At 40.7% G+C, this 14,142-nt stretch overlaps 1 long non-coding RNA gene across 1 annotated transcript; it reads right to left on the reverse strand.

The window, feature by feature from the left end:
• Positions 1 to 6,857: 6,857 nt before the first annotated feature.
• LOC143414076 (uncharacterized) lies at positions 6,858 to 8,722 on the reverse strand. Its single transcript, XR_013094634.1, has 3 exons — positions 8,090 to 8,722; positions 7,859 to 7,999; positions 6,858 to 7,793 (listed from the first exon to the last, which is right to left on the reverse strand). It is a non-coding gene; the product is annotated as an uncharacterized LOC143414076 (long non-coding RNA).
• Positions 8,723 to 14,142: the final 5,420 nt, after the last annotated feature.

The raw sequence follows: 14,142 nt of genomic DNA on the forward strand, positions 1-14,142 counted from the left end.
GGTCATATCGCACAGCCCTAAATAATTATCTGAATCTCACAACCAAAGTTTTTATCTGACGTAAAATGCATAGAAATCATACATATACCAACAAGACTGTACATCACTGTCACAGCAGCGTCTGTTTTCATTCAAAGGCTTTAATACCTGGTGGGCCGGTCTCTAGTCTAAATGCCCGGGCTGATTTTTTTTGTCCCAGTCCAGCCCTGGACACGACATGCAGTGAATTAATCTAAGATCACATTAACATGTGTGTCTCTGTATTAAAAAACATGCCATATTGGCCCAGTTTATTTTTCTTATCATTGTTGTGAGGAGACCATAAATAGCATTTGCATTTTCTGTTGTACAGTTCATTTGCTGTTATGGATATAAAGTGTCTTTTTTTCGCTGATAGCTGCCAACACCTGCGAACAAATAATTCTATAAAGTTGTTCTATATAGTGTGCAACAGTTAATATAGAGCGTTATGAAATTTATTGCTAATGCAATCATATGGCACACTGACTTCTGAGGAAATTTTAGATGCACTCATCATCAGAAAGGTTGCCGACCCCCGTTTTACCCTTTCCAAAGGACCAGATCTTAAATCTGGTAAATCTGTTTTTGCTACTCTGTCACATCACCAAGTTGATCATAACCCAGACATGTCAGCTCTAGATTTCATGCTTCTGTTTTTAGATCAGGTGGAGAGGTGAAGACCAGATCAGAGCAGCGTCCACTGTGGGTCAGGAAGTGGAATGAACAAACAGTTTTTTGTCTTAACTTCACAACGAAATTCATTTCCATCAGGTTAGTTCACTGTGACGCTGGTATTTCCCAGTGGAATTATTAAGTAAACTTAAAGTAAAGTTGCGTGAATGTCGACAGTTGTGAGAATTTGGAAAAGCAAACAATAGAAGACATCTTGGTGGAGTTAGGCCTGTGGACAATCTTCACAGATATGTTTTGCTGTTGCATTCAAACTTTGTTATTATTTACTTTAGTAATGTTTAAGTAAAATGTGCTGTCAGTGAAAATTAACAGAAGGTAAAAGTTTCTACTGTTCTTTTAATTTAAGCCATGCTTGGTATTCTGTCTAAAAAGGTCTTTGACAAGGTAATGGCTGTAAAAGGCTCGAGGAAGAGGAGGTGATACTCCTGAAAGAGAGGAGGCAACACTGACCATTTCTCAGGTGAAAATAAATGAGTTTGCAGAAAGTGACTGTGGCGCAGAGATGGTGACTAACACCTGGGACTTAGACTCGAGTCACACTTAAGTCACAAAAACTTCAGACTTGACTTGGACTTGAGCTTTGAGAACCATGAGTACCATATTTGTCTATAAGTTGTCTGTACATTCTGGTTGTGGTAGTTCAGCATCTAGCTGGCATTACAGAAGAGGAGCGAGTATAAAGGTAGTAACGTTTTTTGTGGTTTTTGTGTCAGGTAATTTAAAATGCAGTGTTTCTATCAGTTCGACAAACATCAGCAAAAACACAAACTGTGTGCAGTTTGTCTCACAGTGTGTTGCAGCTAAAGGTCCAGCTGCTTATTTCACAGGGAGAAAAAAAGAAAAAGAGCTAAGTTCACTCAGAGATGGAGAAAGATAAGAAAGAAGGACGGGAGAGGAAGAAGAGAGCTTAGATTTAAAGGGAAGGATGCTCAGTTAAAGCTTACATGCAAGTCATCATGTTTTTAAATCTGTACAAGTGACATTATGTTTTTCTGCTGCTAATCAAACTGAGGCAGACTAACTGTGTTATTTAAAGGCTGTATGAAAATCCTCTGCAGGATAAACAGGTTAGTTTGCTGCACTGTGATGGCTTAAAGTAAAGAACAGTGCGTGACTGCTGCACAGTGGCTCTCGTTTCATGGACACAGTTAGCTTACATCAAGTGTAGCAGAGACTCATATGAATTTTATCTGATGATGGTTGTATAGTGTCTAATATAAAGACAGCATAAACAGCGTACTGTCAGTGTAGAGGATGAAATCAGCCAGGACAACTCATGAAACATCTGCTCACATCTGGATGAATCCAGGTGTGTACATCCACAGAGAGCAGCAGGTCAGCTGATCACAGCCTGTGCACTAAGAAAATCTACTGGAGCTTTTAATTATTGTGAGCTTGATTCTTTTCCCCACACTGAGACATTATAACCACTTTTAGTGTTCCCCCACCTCCTGAATCCACTTTAACCCCTGACTGCACACATTTCCTGTTTAGAGGCAAAGTCCCCTCTACAATGGAGGCAACAGGAAATAGAAACATATTTTTACTTTCCTTCTTTTTCTCTGCTCATGTTCAACTGAACTGATTCAAGATGAGTAGAATTATTAGAATGAAAATTTAGACTGAAATAAAGTTTGTATTCCTTTCAAATAATATTATTTTACCATTACATTAATATAGCACATGGTTCAGGCAGCTTTAGACACAAATAGCTGGAGCCACAGCTGTGGTTGTGATTTGACATTGTATAAATAATTGTATTGAATTGAATAGAAATGTCCTCCAAAGAGGTGCTTTTTACTTTCAGTACATTTCTGAGCCTGTACTTTTTTACTTGAGTAAAAGTTGAATCAGTACTTTGACTTTACTGGAGTATTTTTCAACACTAGTATCTGTACTTCTACTTAAGCACAGAATGTCTGTACTGTTGGCACATCTGAACTTTGCAGAATAAACCTGTTTTCATCTACAAACAATGTCACCAAAACCTGTCACAGCCACCATACTGTCCTTCTACTGCTGCCACCACTGGTGTAAGCTACATTTTCAGAAGAGTAGTTTTAGTTTTAGAAAGGTGAGAAATAAAATGTGCATGTTACTCTACTCTGAACCGTGTTTTCAGCTTTATTTTTATTATGTGGCTATTTTAGGAGACTCGACCTGTTGTTATTGACCTCTGGATTTCTGAAGCATTCAAATAACAAGTCACACGAACATGCTAATGCGACCTTCATCTCTGTACCTGACGAAGGTCACACAGACCGAAATGCTATAATATAAATAAGGACAGTGGAAGGACAGCGAGTGAAAGAAAGCATTGAGTTTCCAGCTAATCTAAGCTTCACGCTAGCTCCATAGTCAGCATAGTAATGACCTGTCCATCGTTTCATTTTGTAAACATCATGCACAGCATTTAGAAAGCTGCTCACTTCTTGATGGACCCACACCTTCCACCATTTTAGTGTTAAACTGTTATTACTGGTAAATCACTCGCACTGAGTTTGTTACAATAAAAGTCCTGCCAGCTACAGCTTAGAGTAGGTTTACTTTTGGTTTTTCTAACGTTCCTAATACAAAGATCCTTTCTTCTTTTTGCTATATAGATCCCTGGTGTTGGTCATGCCATAACATGTTCCTCCAGAGTGCGTACATGCCAACCCTTCCGATTTTTCCAGGAGAATCCCGAATTTCAGTGCCCCTCCCGAAAATCTCCCGGAGCCACCATTACTCTTGTTACTCTTTCTGGGTCGCAAAATAAACTTTTAACATATTTTCAGGCGAGAATGTAGCTGAGTAAACTTCAAATAACTTAAAGATGTTATTGTTTGGCCTTTTTCAGTATTTTATTTGTTCGTGAGGAAATCGGTTTGGCTGAGATTAAAGTTATTAGATTAGATTAAATAAAAACTTTATTAATCCCTCGGGAGGGTTCCTCCGGGATTTTCACACAGCTGACTAAACGTCAAACAGAAAACTGATTAAACAGAAGTGTGAGATGGTCGAGAATCTACGTCAGCGTCTGATTATATTTTAGACAGCAAGGAGCAGACGGCTGAGTTTCACTCCACTGAGAGAGCTCATGACTTAATTCTGAAGGCTAGACCGTCCCATTTCACAGTCGCTCATCTCCCGGCTTTCGGAGGACCTAGACCGCGAAGGCCAGGTCCTCAGGTGGATGCAGCCTCTGAATTTGGACACCCCGGCCTGTTTCCGGCTGGACAATAATAACGGTGACATTTAACTTATTTTATCCGATAAGTAAACACTGTAAAATTCAAATGTCTTGTATGTATATGTATACCCCCCCCCCCACCCCAACAGCCCTTTTGAATGTCTCCCTACCTCTGAGGTCTCGAGGTTGGCAAGTATGCCAGAGGGACCTCTGTGATTTAGGTGCTGTACTGTTGGGAGTATTCATTAAGCTATGCATTTCATACACAGACAATTGACATTGAAAACTAAAGATAATCCATCCATCCATCCATCTTCATCCGCTTTATCCGAGGCCGGGTCGCGGGGGCAGCAGCCTAAGCAAAGAGGCCCAGACCTCCCTCTCCCCAGCCACCTCCTCCAGCCTATCCGGGGGAATACCAAGGCGTTCCCAGGCCAGCCGAGAGATATAATCTCTCCAGCGTGTCCTGGGTCTGCCCCGGGGCCTCCTCCCGGTGGGACATGCCTGGAACACCTCACCCAGGGGGCATCCTTGTCAGATGCCCGAACCACCTCAGCTGACTCCTTTCGATGTGGAGCAGCAGCTGCTCTACTCTGAGCCCCTCCCGGATGGCCGAACTTCTCACCCTATCTCACCCTAAAGATAATTTAAGCTAAATATTTGTAATTATAAATAATATAAGGTCTAAAACATAATTAACAACTTTCATTGATGTGTGTGTCTGCTTCACAGCTCAAAGCTTTTGAACACTGCTTGGTCTGATCGACATAGGATTTCAGTATTTGGAGAGGATAAATCAAAATACTTTTAGTGACATTTTGATGAGCTGCCTTAGATATTACAGGCCACTGGAATAAAGTTACTAATGTCCCCCCCCCCAAAGAAAACAAAAACAAGATAAAAAAAACAAAACAAACACACCCCACCCACTGAACTATAGGTAAATGTTTGATGTTTAAATTCACATTTGCCCATATTACCCCATGTCTGAAGTGACATGTGTATTGGCTGTCTCACACAAACATGTATAGAATCACTTTGTCACTCATGCTTCAACAACAGGTTGGATGTCTGTTCCCCCCCAAAAGCTATCCTTTGAAAATCCAGTCTGTACCGTTTCTTCCTGCACCAAATGTGACGACAGTATTCAGAAAACGCACTTTGAGCTAATTATTTAATCATAGCTCTGGTTTTACTCGGCCTGTCAATTCAATTTAAAAACTGGTCTGTACTTTGAAGTTGCTGCATCTTCATGTGATTTGGACACTGGTATGTTTGTCGACGCCAAAGGGTTAAATCACATTTTTACTGTTTATAAAAAAAAAACCAAAATCTCTGATGATGGCAAATGCATTTATTTTCTCTCCTCTAGTATGTATAGTATAACACAGTGAAAATCAGTGGTACTAATATGAAGCATATGTAAAAAAGAATAAATCTTTAAGGCAGATCTATGCAGCATCCACTCATGATAACTGATGCATGAAGAGTGACCCTTGAAGACATCAGTTATCAAAGACAGACTCTACACAGACTTCCTGGGTCTGTTACAGCATTTACAAAGACAGTGAGATGTGAACACAAATGTCAAGCTGGTGGGAATCACCAGACACCACGATACAATCACAATATATCACTTTATCCTGCTTGAACTCAACAGTATGTTTTTTGGTGCTGTTATATTACAGTTCAAACAAGTGTGTCTCATCCTTACTGTGTTAAGTTTAAGTCCAGTTTTGTAATTGTACAGCACTGAGAAAAGAAATAAGCCTCCTCGCTGATGACACAAGACTAAACCAATAAACTACTGTCACACTGTGTACTCCTCCTTTGACAGCGGACTCAAAGATTTAGGCATCGAGTCTCAACAGGTCTTCTTGGTGTCCAAGTTTAATCTCCACCTGTACGACTTCTGTCTCTTACATGAGACCTTAAAGAGAGCTTCTGCTGTTTTCTGATTTCCTGGATATTCAGTTTGAGTCTTCCTGACTGTTGCTTTATCTTCAGCATCCTTAATGTCACCAAACAAAGGATCTTCTGAGTTACTGGGTGGAAGATGGAAACCAGTTGAATCCAGATGAGCAAGCTCCACAGGAACGCTACCAATTCTCATCACATAGACGTTTCCAGTTCAGGAAGGCAGAGCAACAGCAACAGAGAGAAGGCGGACAAAGCAAAACTCCGGTAGGCAATGATGGAGTGCAAGTATTTTCTTAAATTCTGTTTCTTCGTTATTCTGTTTCTTTTCGTTCCGGGACCGTGTCTACGTAATTTCGTTCTACCCCATATAAGCATGTGACGCGAAGGCAATAAAGCTCCTTGAATCCTTGAATAATAACCACTGTTAAGTAGACAAAGAGACGCTGTAGTTGTCACAATTGAGAGTAATTCTTCAGATTAGCAATAGGTGAATCTCAGCTTCCCAATTTCAATTAAAGTCAAAAACACAAAAATCACAGGAGAGGAGCAAAGTTCTCTGCCAGCTGTTTTATTGAACAGTGCAGCTCAGCAAAACAGAAGGAAAAGCAAAGCTCCCCTAGGGTGTTTTCTGTAAGCGCATGCAGGTTGGGACCAACCCCAAAGGACAGACAGCAGGAAAAAAGCCCCGAGGGCTTTCCCAGGCCCCCTTTTAAAGGTACCAGTAGTCCCACCTCCTGCTGCTGAGTAACTTTCCCACACGCCCAAAAACAGCAGGTGCAGGGTCAAGTACTGGCCAGAGTTCGGGCAGGGCTCGGGCTGAGGGCCCGGCGGGAGGAGCAGCTGATTTCAATTCTATTATTCTTATTTGACTTATAGCAAAAATGAGGCCAGCTCCTAAATCGACTCTAAAAACTAAAAACAAGAAATATAACAGTTGACCTGCTTTAATGTGAAGGTAAGAAAAAAGGCAGCAGATGTGCTGAGTGATCCATGAATGGGTGAGGTTATCGAACAGCCTGTAAATAGTGTGCTACATTTAAACCAATAATAGTTTAATCAGGTGACGGTCACAGCTCTGCTGATGTTCTGAGTGACTGCAACAGAAGGGACAGACAGAGCAGCTTTAAGATTGACTTTATTCACATTTTAAACACAATTTAATGTTTAAACATTTTAAACAGAATTTAAATCATCAGTTTGAAAACAAATTATTTTAAGCATGAATAAAGTTTCAATCACTCAGATGTGAGTTCAGCGATGATGTAGGTTTGTTTGATAAATTTTAACTTGTATTGGTGCTGCTGCAACCGCTACTTTTGTCACTGTCTAGCTCTTCCTTTTCTTTACATCACTGTCTGTCTGACTGCCTGAGTCTAGTGAATGAGCTCTCTTTGCACTTTGCTTTTCCTGGTTAGTCTCATAGCACTCATCAACAATGTCGTTTGTTTCTGAGAAGCATCTGATGCAGTGAAATGGACCGCTCTCTGGTTTGTAACAACGGAATATATATTGATCACCAATCACCTCTGCAATTGCAGTCAGAGCTTTTTTCAACTCATCTTCAGGAATGGACCTTTGGTTTTCCGGTTCAGAGTAAGGTTTCTGAAACACAAGTGCATACTCTTTGCCCCAGCTTGTCATAAAATCAATAAATTCAAGGATATGTTTCTTGCTATCTTTGTCTGCACATCTGTCTGAACATGGAGACAGATATGTGTAGATGAGCAAGAAGTTATCAGTGCGTTCATCCTTCCACTCATCCATAATGTGTTTCAAAACACGGTATTCTGCATGGTTACCATAAGGTTTTGCTGCAACCACTGAGTCACCATAATAAAATTTCGCATTTCCGTTGAAAGACTCTTGCATCTTTGCATCTGTGTCGCGTGAAAGCACCGCTTCAAGGTCCTGATTCAGCTGATTCTCCTGGTTCACCAGGTTCCCTGGGATCTTCACAGCAGCACAAAACTGGTCCCTTTCTGTATACCTGCCAAATAATGCAAACTTTAGAGAAAGCCTTTGATGTGTGACTGATGCTGTTGGTGTCCTCACCTCGTCCTGATGATTTCTACAGTTTTAGTCAGCCACTTCACATTAACATCCCCCAGACTGGTTCCAGCTGACAGCAGCAGGGCCAGCACGGTCCAGGACAGCAGAGACCTTTGCATACCTGACATGATGTAAACTGCACACCTGCACAGGTCACATTGGTGTTATTACAGCTCAGCACAGGCTGACTTCTGCCAAAGTGTCTGCCACACTGCACGACAGAATCAAACTCACCTAAGAGCCGGAGTCGAATCGTCTCACCTGTGGAGTCGACGGGTTGCTGTTTGGTGACTGAAGCTCAGTGTGGCGGCTCGAGGGTTTTATAACGGCTGCACCGACGTGTCTCTGTTATGCAAATTAGATGTAAATGCTTCTTTCATATATATCAGTATTATCTCATCTCTCTTCATGGAAATGGGAAGAGACTCTGCAGCTACGAGTCTTGAGCAGTTCTTTTGAAACAGTTTGCTTGTATGAAAAACTACACTGATGTTATTTGTCTTGGCTCACAGAATTGCTGGTGTGTTGTTCACATTCAATTTTGGATTTGGGAGCTCACTCTCCCACTCATCCCAAGCCTGTTGTAGATCAACAGGGGCTATAGGTTGATCCCACAACTTATTTTTCATCCAAACTGGCTGGAGCAAGATTTTGGCTGTAATGGCAAATATATATAACCTAATGTGTTGTGCTAAGATGCTAGTGCTTTGTAAACATTTCTCATTGTTAGGTTTTGGTAGAAAAATGATCTGTAAACCCCAGTCACCACTTGCAACACTCAGAGTGTTTGTCAATAGCTTATATTGTTAGATTTTGTTGTTCCAGACAGCTTTCCAGCTCTCTCCCCACCACACTACTTCTCCCTGGAACTGCTGGCACTCAAGAAGGAAGAGCGTGATCGCTTGATGAGCTGCAGCTGGCGTGCCAGCCTCCACGAGCCTGCTGCACCACCCCTCCTCTGCAGCTGAGACAAATGCTATGTCCCAATGAAGGGGCCGTGTCCTTCGGAGGCAACATTTGAAGGCCAATTATGTCACAGCGAGGCGACAAAGGCCATCCCAATTCAAAGGCTGCTCCAAATGCGGCCGACAAATTCGTCCTTAATTTCCCCAGATTTGAAGGATGGGTCAGGTGTATCCTTCATGGCCCAACCAATCCCAGAATTCATAGCGCAGGTGAATAAAATCAAACAGAAAACTGATCAAACAGATGTGTGAGATGGTCAAGAATTTACTCCAGTGTCCTGTTATATTTTAGATAGAAAGGAGCAGACGGCCGAGTTTATTAAACTAAACCGAGACAGCGGTGACGCAAATCTGAAGGCTAGACCGTCCAATTTCACAGCCTCGCACTTCCAGCCTTCTTGGTCTTTGGAGGACCCGGCCCATGTAGAGCGTGAAGGCCGGGTCCTCAGAAGGATGCAGCTCCTGAATTGGGACACAACCAGCGACTACACCTCGACTACACACCCCCACCGCCTGATTGAAGCCAGGGAGCCATTACTTTGTTCCACTGCAGTAGAATCATCCAGCTTGACATAACACATTGAGCATTTTTTCTTCACTGGCTTCTTTTCACACTACTGCATTAATCATTGACTGCAACGTGTTTGTCTCTTTATTTTCAAGATTAAGTGACAAATCCGTGTAAATATCAGTTGATACTTTCAACATATTAATACATTCACACTAATACAGACTCTGGGTATCAGAAAATTGCATAAGGAGAGTCTTTCTTTTGACATGCTGAGACAACACAAGACTCCAAACGATTAGAAATCTATTATGTGCGTCTGTGCAAACAACTTTGCTTCCCTGTTAAGTTTTTTTAGGTGACACCACAGTATGAGTTTCTGTCACAGAAATACCGTTGAACTAAATTTGGTTAAACCCAACATGATTATAGCCTTGTTTAAACATGCACAGTTTTGAATTTCCCAGACTCAGACCTTTCTTTATCAGCTAGTGAATAAACATAACTGGTTTCCATGGAGATGATTTAATCTACAAACTTTTATGTGAACCACAAAGACTGCTCTGTGGAATTAACCGTTACCCTTTCCTGTACACTAAAGTCCACTTATCACATTCTTCCAGGGAAATGAAGAATATCCTGTCTCCATAAAGAATAGTCACCTGAACACTGAGTTCCTTTGTCTGCTGGTATAAAGCTCTATGCTGTGTCCTCACACTGTGCTGTCCCAGCCTCCAACAGGTTCATTCTGCATCACACTATTACTATGTACACTACAAGAGCTTTTAAGTAAATGTTCATACTATCACATAACATATTATTTGTATAGCATATCTATCTATCGATCGATCGATAGATATGAGATTTTCTCGCTGCATAGAGATGATGGATGGTTGAGTGGCCGACAGAACTGAAGACTGAGCTACAGGTAGCGGTGACACTGGAGACTGAACTGAGGTCATCTGAACAGGAGACTGCCCTAGAGAAAAATCACCTGAGTGATCAACCCAGAGATAATCAGCAAGAAGAAATAAGCTCTCAAGCGCCGATTATATTGGTTGGCCACTCTGTCTGCAGCTGGAGCAGCTGTTCCAGTTCCTGGTCTCTCTGCTAAAGTTGATGCTGCTGTGCTGGTTGGTGCAGTCACAGATTATGTTCATGCATTTGGTCTCAATATCCTGTTTTTGAAGAGACCTTTTTACAGAACAGGTGTGCCCTACTCTTATCTGCGTGCTGTCATCATTTCACCACTGACTGCAGCAGAAATAACTAAAAAGCTCCTCCAGAAGGTCATGACCCAACTTGGGTGCGTAGCTACATTAATTGTAGCAGAGGAAGCATCCAGATTTATTCCATTCATTGGAATCCCAGCAGCAATGCGTCTCTCTTTCACAACAAAGTTATGAATGTTGTCCTCAACCAGCTCACTGAAATTGCTGAGAAGGTGTTTGAAAAAGCTCTGGGTCTGTAAAAATAAAAGACAATGAAACTGATCAGTGTGTCCGAGGCCTCAGCAGGTCTCATTTCCTCTGATCACAGCAGAAACAACAGTAACTTCTCCCAGCTTCACATCAACACAGGAACAAATGTGATCACAGATATGAACTGTGGCAACATTATAAACTTTGTAAAATGTAGAAGAGCTGCTGAATAGTGTTGTTTTTTCTATTTTTTGTGTAATGAGTTTAAACACTTTTTGATGTGGCATCTCTCATCGAAAATTACATTTTCTCTGATTTAATAAAATGATGAAACTGATTTTTTGAATCTGAGTGTTTGATGTCATGTGATAAGCAGACGTGTGTAGAAAAGAAACTGCTCTGTGGCGTTTGTTTGCTGTTGACTGTAGAGTGTGATCAGAGTTCACTGCCCTCCAGTGGTCACAGTGAGGAACTACAACACAAACGATCCCTATGAACAGTAATGTTCATCTTCATCATTCCTGTCTGGTATTAATAAAATGTATTTTAGCATATTTCATAATATCCTCCTAAACTGGGGGGTGGGATAAGTAAACCTGGTGAATCACTGAACTCTCAGCTTAAATGTAATATAGAGGTCCCTGTTTACTCCATAACGCAATAATTTATTTGGTACATGTATACAAATCTATAATTATAATCTGAAACTAAACTGAGCGACTTTCAGTGACTTGTTCTAAAAATGAACCTACAGTAATTTTACAGTCATTGGAAATATGAGTCTTGGTTTTCCTGCAGAACATTTCAGGCTGAGCAGCCAATCCCAGTCAGAGAGAAGTGGCTGTGACAGAAACACAGCAGAGAGAAGGACAGAAGGTCAGAGCTCTGAATTCAAGGAGCAAACACACAAAACAAGACAGGAAGAAATTTTATAGGCTGGAAATACAAAAAGCAAATGAAGGACAAGCTGGTAAAAGGTGGATGAGGGTCAGTAGAATAAAATGGATAAAATAAAATAAAAATAAAATGCAGTTTGGTGGCCTGGTCTGAAATGATAAACTGACTGCAGTTTTTAAATTTAACAATTGGTTGTGATGCTGTGTGTATTAATAATAGCAAACTATATAAGGATAATAAATAGAGGAAAGATTTACAGGAAAATTAAACATTCCTCGTGTTTTCATCTAGTTTCAAAAATCTGATCTTAAACATCAAGAACCCTGAACAGTTTTTATTCTCCTGCTGCAGGTTTGGAGGATGTTGTTTTATTCTTGTCACACAGTGGTGACAATTATTGAATAGATTATATTAATGGACCAACAGGTTTGATTACAGGAGCACAGCCGTGTGTTTAAATGAGTCCAGAGGCAGGGATGCAAATTTAAAGAACAAACCAGCTTTAGTGAACCGAACCACAGATTTGACAACCACAGGTTTATGCTACAATGATGAAAAAGAAAATGACAAAAACATTTTAATACATAAAACTACCAGCATAAAGACTTGGCCACGTGTTAGTCCTCAGGTCTCAATGTCGGGCGCACCCTGGTAACCTGACTTTGAAACGCTTCTAGAAAAATCTGATTACACAAGTTGAATTTCCATGAAAATCCCAAACATCACTCACACAAAGAGAACATCCCTCACAGCAGCTTATTGTACACAGACCCAAATAAAAACTTATCTGAAGGGTAGAGTCCAAAAATCTCTGGGTTCAAAAGAAAATAAGAATCCAAAAATGTGAGTCAGTGGTCTTAAGCATCACCAGCTGTGTGTGAAAGTGTGGATGAGACAGTGGAAAAGAAGGGAATCAGTCTCTCTGTCTCTGTAAGTAAGTGGGCTAAATCACAGGAGGAGTCCACCTCAGCACCAGAGGACCTGTCAGCAGACAGGGTCAGAGGAATAATACAGATATTAATTATGCTGTTCTAGCTAAAATCCACAACTTAGGTCTTTGCAGACATCATATTTCACATCAATTTGTAGGTAAAATATCAACATTTGCAAAAAAAACAACAACAACATTTGTCTTGTACAAACTTTGCATTGCTGCAATATATCTTTGAAAATCTTTTTTTGTTAAAATTTAGAAAAACAAACACTTTCCAAACACAGTGTTGGAGCCATATGGACTTTGTGGTGATAAAGTGTTGTGTGTATGGTGTTGCTTGTCTATTCCAGGGATTACGGTTAGCTTCTTTGTCACGTGGGAGGTGTTACCCTCATGCCTCACTGTGTTCAGTGGAATATAACCAAACTTGTCAAAAGATTTTTTTTTTTTAAATTTTAAAATTTCAGTGTGAATATGTTAATGAATGAGTGGGAAATACATTCACCTGGTTACCGGTCGGGCGGCCTGGAGAATGGGTGAGTAGGGACAGTGTGGTTTTTGTTGACCGTGTTCGCTTGTGCGTGTCAGTCGTCTTGTCTTGTCTCGAGCCTTCAAGTAGTTTGTACGTGCTCGGGTTTGACTGCGATGTGGATGGATTGCTGAAATATTCGATAAATGCTCAGTGGAAAATGTTTGGAGACTGATTAAAAACAGCAAAGCAGCATTCCCTACTTCATCCTTGGAGTGGATTCATTGATATCAAGTCACTTCATCCACATTGAAATACTGCAGTTATTTGCTTTTATGGATTTCAAGAGGTCATTGAGAAATGGAATCACTTCAGTGTGAACAGACTCACGCTGCACTGAAACTGTAATTGTACACACAGAATCTCAGCTGTGGAAACATAAAGCCAGACATGCAATAAACGGCTGTGTATGGAAGAAAACACTGATTGCAGCGGTTATTTGTGACGTGTCCACTGGTGAAAAGTCTGCTGAGCTGTTTATGATGCATTAAAGACGTGTAACTTATCGCGTTCATTATGAATTTGAAATGACTGATTTGTCAAAATGTGGTTTGAATCATCTGTAATAAGCTGAGTCAGGGATTTTTCTAAAGTCAGAATGACTAGAAAAGTCTCCAAAAACTTGAAGCATTTGAGGGTCTGGCTGCAAAACACAATGTCAAACTCACTGCAGAGTCTTTGGGAAATAAAATTGAAAGGTTGCAAAAGGAGCATAAAATAAATGTGAACAAAATTAGAAATCTGATTCCTTCAATGAAGGTCTTGATGGATGCTCAGTCATCCAGGTAAGTAAATCGCAAAAGGTTCACATTCAGATGAACAGAATCAACCTTTATTTCTGCAGCATTCATCCTTTGTCTTTTTAGTTGCTGCAGTTCTTCAGAGATTTTTAATCACTGTTTTATCGTCATTTAATGATGTTTCTCATTGGAGGAGGCGACACTCGAATCATTTCATGCAGAAGTAAATGATTGTAGATTAGACGCAGGAGGGGGAGGAGACGCAGGTGAATGTAATTAACAACAATCAAATC

This window comes from Maylandia zebra, linkage group LG19 (genome assembly GCF_041146795.1).
Source record: "Maylandia zebra isolate NMK-2024a linkage group LG19, Mzebra_GT3a, whole genome shotgun sequence".
NCBI lineage: Eukaryota > Metazoa > Chordata > Actinopteri > Cichliformes > Cichlidae > Maylandia > Maylandia zebra.